The sequence below is a fragment of the Bombus terrestris genome, chromosome 8 (assembly GCF_910591885.1).
Source record: "Bombus terrestris chromosome 8, iyBomTerr1.2, whole genome shotgun sequence".
Taxonomy (NCBI): Eukaryota; Metazoa; Arthropoda; class Insecta; order Hymenoptera; family Apidae; genus Bombus; species Bombus terrestris.
The window spans coordinates 7,331,774-7,347,846 of record NC_063276.1 but is presented as its reverse complement, the minus strand read 5'-3'; the positions used below and the strand labels follow the sequence as shown (position 1 = coordinate 7,347,846).

Genomic DNA, 16,073 nt, shown 5'->3' with positions numbered 1-16,073 from the left:
AACTCATAGACGTATTCTCGGAAAGCATGCTTGCCTGAAAATGTCTTTGTAAAACGCTAAGAAACGTAAGTGGAATAAAAAATCTACGCTTTTCGGTGTAAAAGGCGCATTAATCCGCAAGTGGAAAAAAAGATATAGACAGGATTGTACGTGTGGTGGTAAAGCACGAAGTATAACGTTACAGGCCAACGTGCAGAGTTACACGGGCCACGCAACCTATACAGATCGCGCTGTTCGTGTAATACGAAACTGCAAGTAGTTTCTCCGCGAGTTCGTGACGATTAATCGCCGTCACGCACACCACACCTATCTATCGATGATTAACGACCGGACAATTAGTCGATCCTATACGCTTGTTTATGGCCCGAAAATTAGTTGTACGCGTCTTATCGATGCGATCGTTCGCGTTGCGTCGCATCGGTGATTCGGTAATTACGAGCCTCATGGAATTCCGCACACACACATACATACCCGCCCCCTTTTCTACCCCTGTCCCTCTCGTCCACCCTCTCTCTCGTTGCAGACCTCTCGAAACGAAGAATCGATCCGCCGTTCGCGTCTCTCGGTTCGCTCCCCCTGAAAAAAGGAGGCAGAAGAATCGAAGAAAAAAAAAAGAAAAATGAAAGAGAAAGAGAGGAGCGGACGGAGTAGGAGGAAGAGCCGTAGTCGTAGGAGGGACGGGTGTCGGCCGTGGAGTTCGGGGGCTCGAGACTCGGGACAGAGCAAGAGAGAGATAGTGTAAGAGAATGAGATCGAAGGGGGAAGGGTATGGAGTAGATCGCGAGTGAGCAAGAAGGTGATACGTAGTATGTACTCCTTCGAGCCAGCGCAAGATGGATTTCCGCGAACTTCGAGCGGGCCTTAACTCGCGAAAAATGTCAAAGTGAGTAGAAGAATAGGTGGTGGGCAGGGGCAGCAGGGGAGAGAGAAGAGTAGGATAGGAAGAGAGTGAAAAGGGTGACTGGTAGGTGAGGTAAAGGGGCGTAAAACGAAGCGTCGTCGTCGTCGTTGCTCGCCGTCGCCGCCGCTACCACCGTCACATCTACGGTGCGTCCGTTGTCCGCCGTTCGCCGTTCCCCTATATACGTGTATCCGCGTGCTTAAGATCCAAAAGCGCGGCTGTCGAGGAGACGAAGGAGTGGGGATAGTCTCGTGGGGAAAAAGGCCGCGCAGAAGGAGAAAGAGGGAATTGCATGACGGAGGGACAGAGTCGATGGAGGGGATGATTGTCAAAACAGGGCTGCAAGACGCTACGAAAAATGTTCGTATTTATGGCACTATTTCCGCTGCTTCGAACCCCCAACCTCCGGCCTGCATCACCCACCCCCTCCCACCTTGTGCCTCGCCTTGTCTGGCCTCCTCGCGAAATCCTCTCTTCCCCCGTTTCTTTTTTACTTCCTCCTGCCGTCGTTTTCCAGAGTGCGCGGCGCGGCACGGCGGCCGTTCTTACTTTTCTTGCTTTTCTCTTCTCCTCTCTCTTCGCGGAGTAACCCCACCACGCGTCTTCCCGTGCCTCACTTCCCCTTCCCCCTTCCCGTTTCTTTCTATGTCGTTTACTCTACCCTACCTTCAGTCCGGATCCCTACCCCAAACAACCTCTCCCCACTATCGAGAGTAACCGACTCGCCGGCGGGAGTTTCCCCCACTTTTGCGGCGCCACTTTAATGTTACATTAATAAAAAGCAACAATCAATATCTTCCCCGTAAAAAATTTTAATCTATAACAGAGAGAATTCCGGCCCCTCCCGCATCTCCTACCACCGACCGACCTCTCGCGTTCTTCCTCGCGTGCGCTCTCTTTCACTCCATCCTCTTTCCTCTTTCTCTATTCCTCTCTTCGATTCTCTCTCACTCTCTTCTGCCTCCCGCCCTCTTGAGAAAAGCGCTGCTACGAACCGTGCCGAGTTCACAGTATCGTATCCAGACTGTACGGGTACCCTGTTGTCAGAGTCAACGACGCGCGAAGTGCGTGTTGTCATTTCACTTTTCACACCGGCGAGTGAAGGACCGCGAGCGGACCGCCCTTCGTCGTGTTGTTACACGTGCCCTTTTCTCGCGCCCTTCCGAGCGCTCCACGCTCACCCTTCGCGCGCCACCCGCCGCTTTCCATTCTGCGTTTCTTTTTTCGTCGCTCGGAAGTTAGACTCATCTTCGTTTTTTATTTCCCTCTGTGTCTCACTCTCTCTCTCTCTCTCTCTCTCTCTCTCTCAATCCTTTACTATTTTCCTCGGACTCCCCTCCCTTTCTCTCTATCCCTTTCCCTTTCCCTTTCTTTCTCTCTTTCGCTCTGTGCATCGTTCCGACTCGCTCACTCGCATACGCCAGTGACACACACGCGTTATATTCGTTCGGGGGGAAACGTGGTGCGTGCGCGTATTATACACACAACATACGGAAGTCGAAAATGTGACGAGGTGGGGTAGAGATGTGCGTGTACGGTCGCGAATCTGCGTACGTGTTTTAGGAAAAACGTGCTTGCAGCCTCTCCTTTCAGAGATCTCACGTATTCGGGCGCGACCACGTCGGAAGGGGAAAAAATACGCAACATAGACGATGGAATGAATAGAGAGCATTGTTGGTATCGTTTCTCGTGTATTGAACTCTCTGCATCGGAGCTCGCATCGATGTCGCAATAAAATTTACGTCGGCCGGGAGAGTTAAACGTGACATCTGTGTGTCGCGTCGGTGTTAAGTACGCGAACCGTTGAGCGTAAACGATTCCGATCGAATCTACTTAAATTTCAACGAGCCGAGTGAGAATCGCGCTCCGGCAGTCGCGCAACGAACGCTGACCTTTCTTATCGCTCGTTCGACGAATTGCTTTTCCGCAAAAGTTCACTCGAATATTTATCTCCGTGCGATTGGCCGAGATCGAAAGGAATACAAGCTACAAGCTCTGCAATTCTTCCCGTACGTTCGAATGGAAATCGAAATAGCGCCGTTCGGTTTCTCGCCACTCCGATTTTATATTCGTGTATAGTATATAACCATAACCGAGGGCACGAGCTCTCTCGACCTGCGTTTCTTCTTCCCGGACAAAAGGGTACAGAAGTAGCGGTGCAAGCGCGAGAGAAGACGCACTGAGCGAAAAAGGCGAAGGAAAGACAGAGAGGAAGAAAGAGCGAGAACGAGACGGATAACGCGAAAGAGTCAGGAGTGGGAAAGGGAGGGAGAAACAGCGGTCTCGCGCATCTCTGCGCGCGACGAAGGCAACTGAGCTTCTTCGGACCTCAAGAGACTATAGTCGACTATTTTAACTTGAACACTATGTTTTGCAGCGTATCTTGCCGCTGACTCGGCGGAAATCGTATATTGTTATCTCTGTTTTTTCTGTACGCGCCCGCTCTCTGCTGGTGACTTTCATTGATACCGTTGGAAACCTCTTTTTTCAAACACGCGTCCCCTCGCGTTTGTGCTGATTAATTTTTTCACGCGAGATATATCGAACGTAGTCGAATGTCGCCGTTCGATCCGCGATCGCATTCGGACCCGCGCTCACAGATTCACGAGTAACAACCATTCAAACGCCAACATTTCTTGCGCGCGTGCTTTCGTAGAAAGTTTCGAAGAGTTGTGCCAAGTGTGTCGAGACCGTCTGTAGTTCGAATCAAATTTGTGCCGCGTGATACAAGCAACAACTACCGAGTGATTCACTTCCGGACTCGAGGACTACGTGTCATCGATCATTCTCGCAGCTAGGAAGTATCGTACAGCTTTGACGGGCGACTTCGGCGGAACAACGTACGTAATATGTGATATTTATTTTTAATTGCCGTTTTCATAAGAACCAATTGAAATTAAAAGCATATTTCCACCATGATAATATCGCCAGCTACGAAAACCTTCTCACGATATTTTCAATTTCTCCGGGTTAAAACGAATTCATGGATGTTCGAAGAAAACGCGAACTTCTTAACAGGATGACATTGCACCGGGATCTCTCGCCCCTGGCCGTGCGACGCGTAGGTCAGGTTAGAAACTGTGCGAACGTTTCCGCGACGCACGTTGCTGTTGTGTGTGCCGCGCGGCGAGACAGAGAGCGTGGCATCGAGGCAGCACGGCGGAAAGATCGAGGCAGAGCCACGAACAACACAACAAGCGAGAGGGATAGATGTAACTACTGTAGAGGGAAAAGAAAGCGAAACGAGGCGCGAGAGTGAGAAAGGAAAGAGAGCACGCGGCATGGTCGTAGCGTGGTAGCGTCGAATTCGTACGGGTGACTGAATGGAATGAGTCGTCTGCGGTAGCGCGGGGAAGGGTAAGGGCCGGACCAATAGAGTCGAGAGTTTCGTCAGAGCCGTGAAAGGAGGGAGAGCGACGTCGTTGGAAGGGGCGAGCTGACAGACTTACACACGTGCGTTTGAACCTACGCTACGCGTACGCTCGTTGCGATCGCACAGAACATCATACGGTGCTGCTGCTCTACCAATCTTACCTAACTGTTGAATTGATTCAGCGATACACGATTTCCGATCGATCGATCGATCGATCCGTAGCATCGAACCGCGCTTACTTTACTTTAGTAAATTAGTTGCCGTTAGCAAGTTGATAATAAATTTGTTATTTGAACGAAACGAATTATCGATAGCTGCATAGAATGTATCCACGTGTGTTGTACGAAATATTCTGAAATTTCGTCTGTTACTAGTACATCTACTAATGCTTTACTAAGTAACTGTCTGAAGAAATTGTAAGTTCCACGTACATTTTTAAATTGATTTCAAATCTTACCGATGTAATCGTTTCTCTTTACAATGCCTAACGATATTCCGAATTCTTTTATGTATGATATGGACATAGAAGTTTTCTATAATAATTGTCTAAATATTTTCATGAGTCAACGTAAGTGACACATAGAAAGAACAAAAAAGCTTAGTAACACAGTGGATTGCACAGTAAATTCGTATTAGTCATACGAGTAGAGGCGGTGTCAAAGTTCATTCAGTAGTATCAGTAGCACTCGAGAGAGCGTCATTCCCATTGCTTGGCCGCGTGGTACGTGGCCCATACACGCATGCACACTCACACACGCCCGGAACTCGTTTATTCTATCTCTCCATGCGTACGTGCACGCTGTGGAAAACCAGCTGTGCGAATCGATTGGTCGAGGATTCGATTTTTCTCTTCCCCGTCGATGCTGTGGACTGATAACTAGTCACGTGACCAGATTTATTCAAAGGATTTACTAAGGAACATCCGCTACGCTGATTTCGATGAAAATTCTACGCGTTTATACAATGAATATCAGATAAAGGGATGAGGATATCTTTTTAGCCAAGCAGTTTTAAATTTCATTTTCCCTCGCTCTCACAGATTCGTTTCTCTGACGCTATCTTCGAAACTATAGGGAACATGAGAAAACTTTTTGATAAATGTGTTATAGATCCTTCCTGTAATTCGTCAGTGGAATAGAATTTTATTCCACCGAAACATTTGAAATTCCATTTACTACGAAACAATATTAAGGATCGAGATCTACTATTGGCGAATGTTTTTGATAGATTTCACTTCGATTGTGAATTAATGCCGGAATCACACGCGATATAGGATATTTAGCGAAGATAGATTAATGATCGCATGCGTTATGCACTATGTACGTATGCTGGAATACAATAAGATTAACAATGCATATCGATAATTGATTCCAATTATACATGGTAATTGGTGGCAAGAGTTCATGGTAAAAGCTCATGAATAATAATATCGACAGAGCATTTTTCTTCTTTCGTATACGATACGTCCGGTTATGACAGATGAAAAAGAGTGAGATGATTGACCACCAGGAAAAATTGCGTTAAAACGTATGCTTGTTATTTCAACAATCGATAATTTTTAACGTAGTTTATCTTTGCCGATCGATTTTCTTGCTTAGCGAAATCGTGCAACACCTTTTATTCCATCGTCGATTGTTCGCAGACCGTCTGCCAACAGAAGTGCTAGGTCATTGTATCTCGCATACCGCTGCCAGGATTTTATGACCTGTTAACGACGATCGTGTACAATTGGAATACAGCGTGGTTCGAAAGTAACAACCGGCACGAAGTCGTCAGCGTTAACAAAAATTGAAAAAGTATCGTGGGAAACGAAAATGTTACGTAACGCGAAAAGTACGAGGAACGTATGGATTTCTAGGACAGTGGGAAAGGTTGCGAGAATTAAATTGGAACGCTTCTATTCTGGGTGGCGTTTGACGGCCATCGTTGTTATTCTCATTAAGCGTAGCGAACTCGAAGTAAAATTGTAAAAGGCACGGGTCATTCGGAGTCTTGGCGCGCAAAGGGAGAAGAGAGGCTTTGCTCTCTAGAGGAATGCTCTGCCGGATTGAGAACTCGGATCCATCCGGCCGGTCTCGAAAACCTGTTGCATTTTAACGACACGACCGATTCTTTGGAAATCCGGCTGGTTGTGCTCGAACCAGCCAATATCACTCTTGGGAAAAACTATTCTATATCGTTGGGATTACCTACATTAACGTCGAGCAAACGCTCGATTATACCATGTTTTCTAATAATCGTTAATTTTCTCACGATAAGCATAGCAATGAATAAGACAAGCACGTGTAACGAGTGATCAAGTTATTTATAGGTTTCGTCCGCGTTTCTCTTATCCTTTTCCATTTGTTTAATTGTTGTTGTATACGTTGTTGGATTATAAGCAAAGACAGCAAACAAACATATTTAACATAAAAGATATAAAAGTGCTAAAAAGTCGATTCTTGACGCATCATCCGTCAACTATAGTTACAGAACACGATTACAACGATGACTGTGATGACTACGAAATAACATCAGACGTTGTACAACGTATATGCATACTCGTGCAGATGGTTGACACGAATAACGCGGCGAGAATACCGTGCGATGCCTGGCGGTCCATGATTCATAAAATATCGAACGGAATCCTCGCAGGCCGCGTTTTTGCGGCATGCGATCATCGGTCATTGCATGTACGCGTTTCCGCGTTTCGGTTCACAGGATTTTTCTGGATCGATAGTGCTGCAGCGAAACAGAATGGAAGAAGAGGGGGGAGGTTCCCCGGCGCATAAACAAACGTGTATGCATGCTTATTAAATACTTTAGGATACTCACGCGATGCCGTGTAATTTACGGTATAATTTAAAAAACGGTCGAGAGCCGGCGCGTAATCGTATTGCCGGCCACGATGCAAAAGCTCCGCGAACCACGCGCGCCGCTACCTTGCCCCCTTCTTATTTATAACGTGTCAATAGCGTATCGTATTACTTCCGGTTGTTAACACCGATCAATAGCGTATATCTTTCTTTCACGATAACCCGACTCGAGCTCCGCGTTCGCTTCGCTTAAAATCGTTTCTCGTCCAATTACACTTTTACGGCAATCGTTTTTCCTTCTTTTTCTAAAAATCTGCTTGGTTTAAATGGTTCTAACGTCGACTTAAACGGTCGTCCCTTTTTTTAAAATTCATTTCCCCGAAGAAGCCGCTCGAGCAGGCTCTAGAGAACGCGAACATCGCGAACCAGTATCGGGCAGCTGTTTACGAAACGGCTTCACAGGGCAAACAACGATCTCGTTCGACTCGATCGCTTCGAGTCGTGCTCGAGAACTCTAAAGCACACTTCCGCCGTTGATTCTGGCGTCATTAAGAGCGAGCCTCGGGCCCGACCAGCTCGAACTTTGCCGCCGCGGAATGCCTGACTCGTTGGATCGTTCCACCGGAAGTTCCCGTACTCTTTCCCGCTCTCGAGCTTTCAACTCGCGCCGCTACACTGGCCCAGGAAGGGGCGGCAAGAGGAAGAGGAGGGAACAGCAGGGGGCGGCAGTGTGTATGTGGCTCGCTCGGGTACGTGATACCCGCGAGATTCTGAAAAGGACAACCACGCTCGCGTCTCGCTTGCTTGCTTTTAGCGAGGAGACCGGATTAACCCGAAAGCAACCTCGTCTGGCGAAGGACGTGGCCTAGTCCGTGTATCTTCGGCATACGGAAACGGGCCAATCCTTCGCGGATCATTATATTTTTATAATATCGCGGGCCATTTATATTTGGACCGATCCAAGTCTTGTTACCTTGGACGTCATTGAAATCGTAATGAAAGTTCACACGGTTAAATACAGATCGCTGTTTTCGAATGGTTCCTCCTCGTCTCTCCCTGCCTATTTACGACGATTTTTGTAGATGCGCCACAATGTACTTACATGCGTATGTATTCGATTCAGTCTTACGACGACCACTGAAGATTGTAATCCCTCCCCTCAGGCTCGTACTTGCCTCGCTCCAGGTTACTCGAGTATGTTGTCTTTGCTGTCAAAGGGTTAGTATCGAAGCTTTTAGTTACCGCGATTTTACTTTTTTCGAGTTTCTAGTTTACTCGATACCGAGAAATTGTGTTATTAAGCTGGAATCCGAGGAATTGCGAACAAGGGTCTTTTATGAAATTTCAAGAGATTTCTAGACGATGAAAATATAGTTTTTGTGTACATATGCCACTGGCGTTCGACAGAGGGAAGAGCTTCTGTCGAATTCTACGTTCTACTATACAAAGGAAAGAATCGGAAGAAAAGCGTTTGTCCGGAGTCAGGTTGAAAAAGTTTGCCCCCTTTGACGAAATTGACTCGGACGAAATAGCTAAATCGAAGAGACATCCTGGCCGATTAGTGTAACGTTTCCTCCTGTCAGAGTCAGTGTATCGTACTCGAGCCTTTTCGCCACTGTACATCGACGGGACACCTCCGACCGATGCGCACGTATCCTATGGTGTACATATATGTGTATATATATACACATATATATATGTATATATATATCCAACAAAACACCATAGGAGAGAGTCCAGGACAACGAAGAGTTAGAACGACACGGAGGTGGAGGCGGAGGAGGTAGATGGAGGTGGAGGAGAAGACGGAGAAGGACAGAGGTGATGGTGGTAGTGTGTGTGGTGGTGGAGAGAGGCAATGGTGGAAGATGGGAGATTTTACAAAAAGCGAGGCAGAGCGGCCCCTTTCGTCGCGCGGCCGCGACGGGCGGAAGGGGGGCGGGGGTGGGGGAGCAATGCGGGGGCTAGGGAGAGGGCGGACGACCTCGACGATGATACGACAAAAAATCAGATGCACGGCCATTGGCTGTTCTCAATTCGAATTATTGGCTTCCCCGGTCGCCGTTCGTCAGAGCCTCCCCGACCTTCTCGATACTCTTTCTCTCTTTCTAGCTCTCTTTCCCCTTTTCTCTTTTCCTCCGATCTCTCCTACCACTTTTCCCTCTGCCTGCTCCGCCACTGCCGCCACCGCCGCCGCCGCCGCCGCTGCCACCGCCGCCGCTGCCACCGCCATCTCCTCCGTCGAGCCTCCATCTCCTCTCTCGCCCCCTTCGGGAATGGGCGCCGGCGAGAAGGGCCGAAAAAACTTCGAAAAAAAAATCCAATTTCGTTGCCATGGTGACCGGCGTGCGTTGACTTTGATAAAGATCCCCCGAACGAGCCACCTCCGCTTTTCTGCCTCCTCCGCCTCTTTCTCCTCCGTCTCCTGCTCCGTACTCTTCATCCTCCTTCTCCGCCTCCGCCTCTTGCTCCTCGGTCTCCTCCTGGCTGGTTCGTACCCTCCGCCACGACGCCGTCGCTTTCGCAGTTTCTCTGATTGTACGCACGCTCTCGTCCTCTCCTTGCCTGCGCTCTCGTTCTCGCCTTCTCTCTCTTTTTCTCTTTCTCTCCCACTCTCTCACTCTCTCTCTGTACGTGTACACATGCACAAGCGAGCGATCGCTTTTACGTGGCCTGTATGTATGTACTGTGCGCGCGCGAACGAGGGAACACCGGTGGATTCGTCGGCGAACAGCCGATATACGGAGGGATGGGGCCGCGAAGCCTCACGGGGGCTAGCGGTGCCGCGGTTTTGGTTGACCCATATCAAAAGGGAGGAGGTGCCCCCGGATGTTTCACTGGCCGGACTCGTTGAGTGGTTTGTTTGTTTCGGGCATCGACTATCGGGGGAGAAATGTTATTTACATGGCAGAGAAATGTTACCACAACCGAAGACACAGGCCGACTTCTCCTCCACTTTGGCGTTATGCGCCAAGGATAAATGCCGAGCGCGCCCGATAAAGGCCAGATCTATTTCCAAGAGAAACGTCTGCCTTTCTCGTCTTCCCTTCTATAGGTATAACGAAATAAGAGAAACGCGAACGTCATCGCATCGGTTCAAAGTCTTATGACTTTTCGGTGTACCCAGCGATGTAATACGAAAACTATATAGCCCTCGACAATGTTTCTTTAAGCCTAACCCCACGTCCGCCCGCCCGCGATGAATAAACGATCGTGAGTTACGAGCAGATGCGTGTGCTTAATGCGAGTCCGTGCATAGGAGCAGAAAGTTGCGCGACGAAGAAGGCTCTGCCTACTGTATATTCTTGAGTAAGCGTGGGTGTACGTGTAAGGGGCCGCGTGTCTATCCCCACCAGGACAGCGTCTGATTTTTATTTCGAAAAACTTTTTTAATAAAAAAGTTACCCGCGCCACCCCATGCCACACTAGGGGTAGGAGCCTCGCTTATACGGCCAGGTGTATTCTATATAGAGGCTGTCGAGGAGAGCGAGAATAGGAAGAAGGGGGCAGGGGACGACCAAGCCACCGGACCTCGCATTAAAAGTTTCACGGCGCTCACGATATTTCATAACTTTCCTATATTTCGAAAAACGTGCAGTCGACTAGTCGGATCCAGACGAGCCCCGGAATTTGTGTGCACGCGGGCTTCCTACTCTTTTGGCCGTGTGTATCGCGATCAAGCACGTATGTCGGCGGTGCTTACGCGCGAATAGAGAGCCTGTTACATTGCCATCTCTAACTTCTCTCCTAGGCCAACGTTGTTTCACCTCCTCGTCACGACTCTACACTCTGCCGGCTCACCATTTTATTCCATCTTCTTCTCTTTCCCTTTCCAATCCTTCGTATCTCTCGCTCATGGTTGCCCCGGTCTTTGTTTCTCTTTCTCTTTCTACGCTTTTGCTCTTCCCTTCGTGTGTTCCTTTCGCTTCTAGTCGGCCGTTTCTTGTTCTTTCATTACGTTCGTTCGCCGAGAACACACGGTTAAAGTAACTAGAGCTGGTCGGAACGGCGCTCCGATCGATCGCTCCGAAACGTGCTGGAATCTCGTTTGCGATCGCGACGATAATTGTAAATGCACGCGCCGGGGGGAACGTTCTTTATATTCGCATTTCGCGTAAATTGTTTTTATCGTTTTTATCTCGGTGATCAGGACTTCGTGTCCGTACGTCTGCTTGTTCTCTTTTCCTTCCCCTTCGACTTTTACTTCCATCGTCGTACATAAATCGAGCCGAGTCGAACCGAGTCGAATTGAACCGAGTTGAATGTAGGAGAGTCGATTCGCATCGGAGATACTTTTTAACGAATATTCGAAATAGCCCTACTGGTTAAACGCGTCTCGCCGGAGTACAGTCCCTGGTACGAGTCGTATCCGCTCTGTCTCACGCATAATGAAACCACCAGGCTTTTGCACCGTAACTGGCCTCCACGCTACTACGTACGACGATACACGACGAATCGAGTACAGTGACAGCTGCATACAACTAACCTCGTATTCTCATCAGTCTGTGTTAAGATGCTCTTAACATTGATGATACTCGTGTTCACGAGCTTCTGCCGGTCATTCGCATTCGCATAGCAGCAAAATAAATTGCCCGGTGAATCTTGATATGCTGGCCAGTGCTCCGAAGCCACTAGTCGAACGAGACGCTCTCGTGTGAAATTTGTGTTAATTGAAAGCACCGCGTATATTCGTTGCATCGTTTGGTACACGCTGCTCGGAACCGAGCCATGGTAAATACATTGTAGTTTCCCTTCGGTCCGATACTTTCTCGATATTTTTGTCCACTTATTGGAAAACTGTTAATATTATATCTACGTTAAATATCGAATTTTTCAGCGTAACTTTCCGCGCGTCTTCCGCCCACGGAATCACCATTTCAATTTTAATCGCCAAACGAAATTACTCTCGTCGGATAATCTCGGTCCTCTCCTCTTCGTCATATCGTCGTAATCGCAGTCGTGGTCGTTCTCGTCGTCGTCGTCGTCGTCGTTGTCGTCGTTTACAACAAGGGAGACGATCGAACTTGCAAATTGCCAGCAAAAAATATACACGCCTCTAGATTGAAATTTTCCCCTGTTCTTGAGAGAAAACGAAATAAGTACAAGGACGGGGCGATATTATTGGAACGTCGCACATTATATCGCAACGTTTCCAATCGCATTGGCGTAGACGGTACTTTTATGGTTTTTTAATTCCTCTCATCCCGTGGGGCTTTTTATTCTTATTTTCCGGTCGCTAAGCCGGGATCTTAGAGTGGGAGGAAGACGAGGAGCCCTTGCTACTCTTCGATATCTTTTCCTTTCTTTCTCTCTCTTTATCTCTCTTTCTCTCGCTACCTCTTTCTCTGTTCGCCTGTTCGATTCTCGGCTTCTTCTTTTCCTCGGATTTCGAATCGAGCTCGTGGGCTCTCCGGTCGCACAGGGTGGCAGTGGGTCGTCGTCGACGAGCCTTCGCGACCTCGCTGCCACGGTTTTAACCCGACCGTGCGTGCGTTTCTTTCGATTCCAGTCAACCCCTCTCGATTTCGATGCGTCTACCTGTGGACCGTGCTCGATTCTTGCCCCTTTTTTTTCCTCTTTTTGCGATATCCTCCGCTGTTTCAGTCACGGGAGTAAATCCTCTACGATCAAACGATACCCTCCCTCCCTCCCCTCTGCACCAGCCCGAAGATTCCGTGGAACAAAAAACAGGATAGCCTTCGAGCTTGAGAAAATTTCCGGCTCTTTCTTTACGAAGAAACTGGATTTCGAGCTGACGTCGAGTCGCAGAAAGAAGGCAGGCTCCTCGTCCCTTTTCAACCTCGCGACTGCGACCGACTTTCGACTTTCGAAGCTTTTCTCTTTCTCGTTGCGCTACGTTTAAAGGGATAGAGTAATTCGGCTACCGACAAAAGTGAAATTGCTCGACCAGAACTACGCTTTAATGTCTGCTGTCGAGACTGGCTGGTGGTAACTGAAATCGTCTCTGAGTCCACGTGCCTCTATGGTAATCTATATTGATCAACGTCAGCTCGGTATCGTTTGCATTCGTTAATTATAATTAACTAATTAATTAATTAAAGTAAAGCCGCGAAAAAAGAATTATAGTAGCCTGCAGAAATTGGCAGGAGAACAAAGGAAAAGATTGCGTAGGTGGCAAAGTATCAGGATGGCAATTATATTTGCTAAAGAATTTGATAGGAATCGTGATTTCGTTCCCAGAGTCGAAATCACCGGCGCAAAATCGAGCAACGGTGCTTCTTACTTTCGCACGATAGATCGCTAAGAAAATGTAAAAAAATGCAAAAAACTTGGTGTATCGACCGCGGGAAAATGGGAAATTAAAAAGCTGCACGCCGGACTATCGTTCCTTTTACTTGCCCGGTTAGGAAGCTAACGGAAGTTTTTCTACTCGTTATTGTATGCGTGTATGTGTGTCCTGTTGCATTTGTTCATGTGTGTACATGCGTGCGTGTGTGTGTTTGTGTGCGTTGCGTATGAGTAACGGTGAAGTTGTAACACGTCCTCTTATCGTAATAGATTTATCGATTCGGCGTTTACATGCCGTTCAGTTTTTGCGCTACATGGGAACGTTAACTTGTCGTTGAATTTACTATCGGTCGGCAGGCTAGACCGTTAAGCAAACTTCAATTTGTTCTATGTGTTATAATTACAATCGGTAAGTATAAACGACGGCATGCGTGTTCTGTAATTATGTTGATGCGGCTAATTCGCACACTAAACCTATATGTCCCGTACGCATCCTCCTCCAGTTAATTACCTCGAGAAACCTCGTTAACAAATCGGTTCTTACTTTTCCTCCATCGCTAGTACTGTACCTGTTCCTCCCTTTTCTCTTTTTTCTTTCTTTTCTTTTTTTTTTTTTTTTCCTTTATCGTAGCCGGGTCATTTTGAGAACTTGTTATTTCCACTAACGAGTGTAATTATTTTCTAGTATTTCATTTTGACGCTAGAATTACCAGAGTTCTTTGAACAACCAACTCGTAATTTTTCGTTGAAATTTTCTAGATTTATGTTTGTTTCCGTTTATTCAATTTTTCACATCTATCTCAACTTCCCTCGTACTCTTACGTTTTAGCTTTGTCGGTAGTTTTATAGCGTCCTAATCTTACATACAAATTTTATAGATCAGGCTGTATGAACTTCTAACGATTCGAGTAATTTTCAATAGCGTACTATAAACATTTTAATTTGTACCTCGATAGGTACAAACTAGCGTTACAGGAAATCGTCTGACAAAGTGTTTTAAGCATAAAAAGGGCGTATAATTACTCGTAAGAAGAATACAAAAAGAAAGGGTATTTTTAATCGCGTTTATAATATATCAGCGGGTGGTTATAAACGGTTTTTGAATTACGGTTTTTATCTAATTTGAAATTCACCGAGCTCTGGGGAATCCTCGTGAACGTTGAAACGTAAGTGTGTTTTTACACGGATGATAGCCGGTGGAGAAGCAGCGCGAAAATTGTCATACTCTCTCAGTGTGCACTTAATGAGCTTGAAAAGTATTTACGTGCCTAGCTCGACCCTCTCGTTAACGCGTTGTCGTTGCCGGGCAAATTTGCCAACTCGTCTGATCGTTAATGCGCTGCAAGACGCGCGTTACAGGTAATATCCGTTATTTTAGCGGACAGTAAAATTTCGAAAAACACTGGCAAGATTTTTTCCTCGTGCAAACGATAGACAAAAACCTGGGGAACAACGTCGCGATTATAAGAAACTTGACGGCAATCGATAAAAGGCTCTAGCGGGAATCCTAAAGTTAGAACCGTATATTAGGGTCATTTATGTCTGAACTACTTTTTCACATGTTTAATACGCTTAAAGATCCGTGAAACTTTGCTAACTTTTCGATTTTGTATTACAAATTACAGCAGCAATTTCCAAAGAATTGGAAATTTTTCGTAGCTACATAACGCGATTACAAAGATACTATTATCTAGGAATGTAAGGTTACCTAGTAGATTTCGCCATGGGAAAGCTACAGTCATTTTTTCTCAACTACATTCTTACATATTTAATGTGCTACCACGAATCTTTCGAAACTTTCCTTCGGACCTATATTACAAACTATACCGCCACGGTTTCCAAGATCAATCGCAGACTTTTCGTACGTGCCGCACGATTCCACACAAGCAACCATCTAATCCTAAATTCATCGTTGAAGTAGTTCGGTCGATCTGCTTGTCGAAAAACAGGCATCTAGAATCGCATAGCGCTGCATCGGGGTCAGCCGCGTCTGAACCGTTTACAACGCGAACTAGTGCTCAATTTCACTTGGCCGTAGTAGGGATAAAGGAAGCAAAAGGAAGGCGAGATACGGATACAGTTTTAAGCGTAAAGCTGGTCCGGTTGGCGAAACACGCGTCGTTAAGAAGGGATGCGGAGGCGAGGCTCGGTGGGAGAAGTGGCCGAAGAGAAGAGGTAGAACGAAGTAACCCGAACGAAGTGTGATCGTGCAGAAGAGAGCACGGTAGCCGTGCACGGTACGAGATTCGTCCAGTTAGGACAGGTCATGTCACGGCACGCTCGACGATTCATGCCCCTTTTGGCGGAGTTACCGCGCACTTTTCAAGTGGATCCTGCCCGTAGCCGTCGAACGACCGGCTCGCTGCCCCATCTCGAAAAAAAAGACTCGAGAGTCCATGGACAGAGTCGAAACTCTAACCTTTTTCTTCCCTCTTTCCATCCTCTCTTACTCGACTTTTTTCGTCTGCGCTCTCTTCCTTTTTTACATCTCTCCGTCTCTTTATTTCTTTATCATATCTTTTTTTTTCTTAAGGATTTTGTTTCTGTCTTTCTCTTCTTCTTTTTTTTTTTTTATCTTTGTCGCGAAGGGAGCAGCAGGATCCGAGCGAAGAAACAGCGGCAGGAGGAAAAGGGGGAGGAATTCGTAAAAAGAGAGGAATGCAACGTCTGGTCGTACGTCATTCTGTCCGCGGTACGGTGGCCAACAATGCTTTCTCTCTTCTTCTCTGTGCGAGCCTCGTGGCCTCCAAGAATT

General features: G+C 47.1%; 1 protein-coding gene across 4 annotated transcripts in view; it reads left to right on the top strand.

Moving 5' to 3' along the window:
• Positions 1 to 16,073, top strand: part of LOC100642212 — a 76,523-nt gene that overhangs the window by 13,971 nt on the left and 46,479 nt on the right. The window contains exon 2 of one of the 4 annotated variants that reach the window (XM_012311247.2): positions 3,558 to 3,741. The exons of the other annotated variants lie outside the window; for them this stretch is intronic. The gene's annotated coding sequence lies outside the window, so the exon portion shown is untranslated. The remainder of the gene's footprint in view (positions 1 to 3,557; positions 3,742 to 16,073) is intronic. 4 annotated transcript variants of the gene reach the window in all.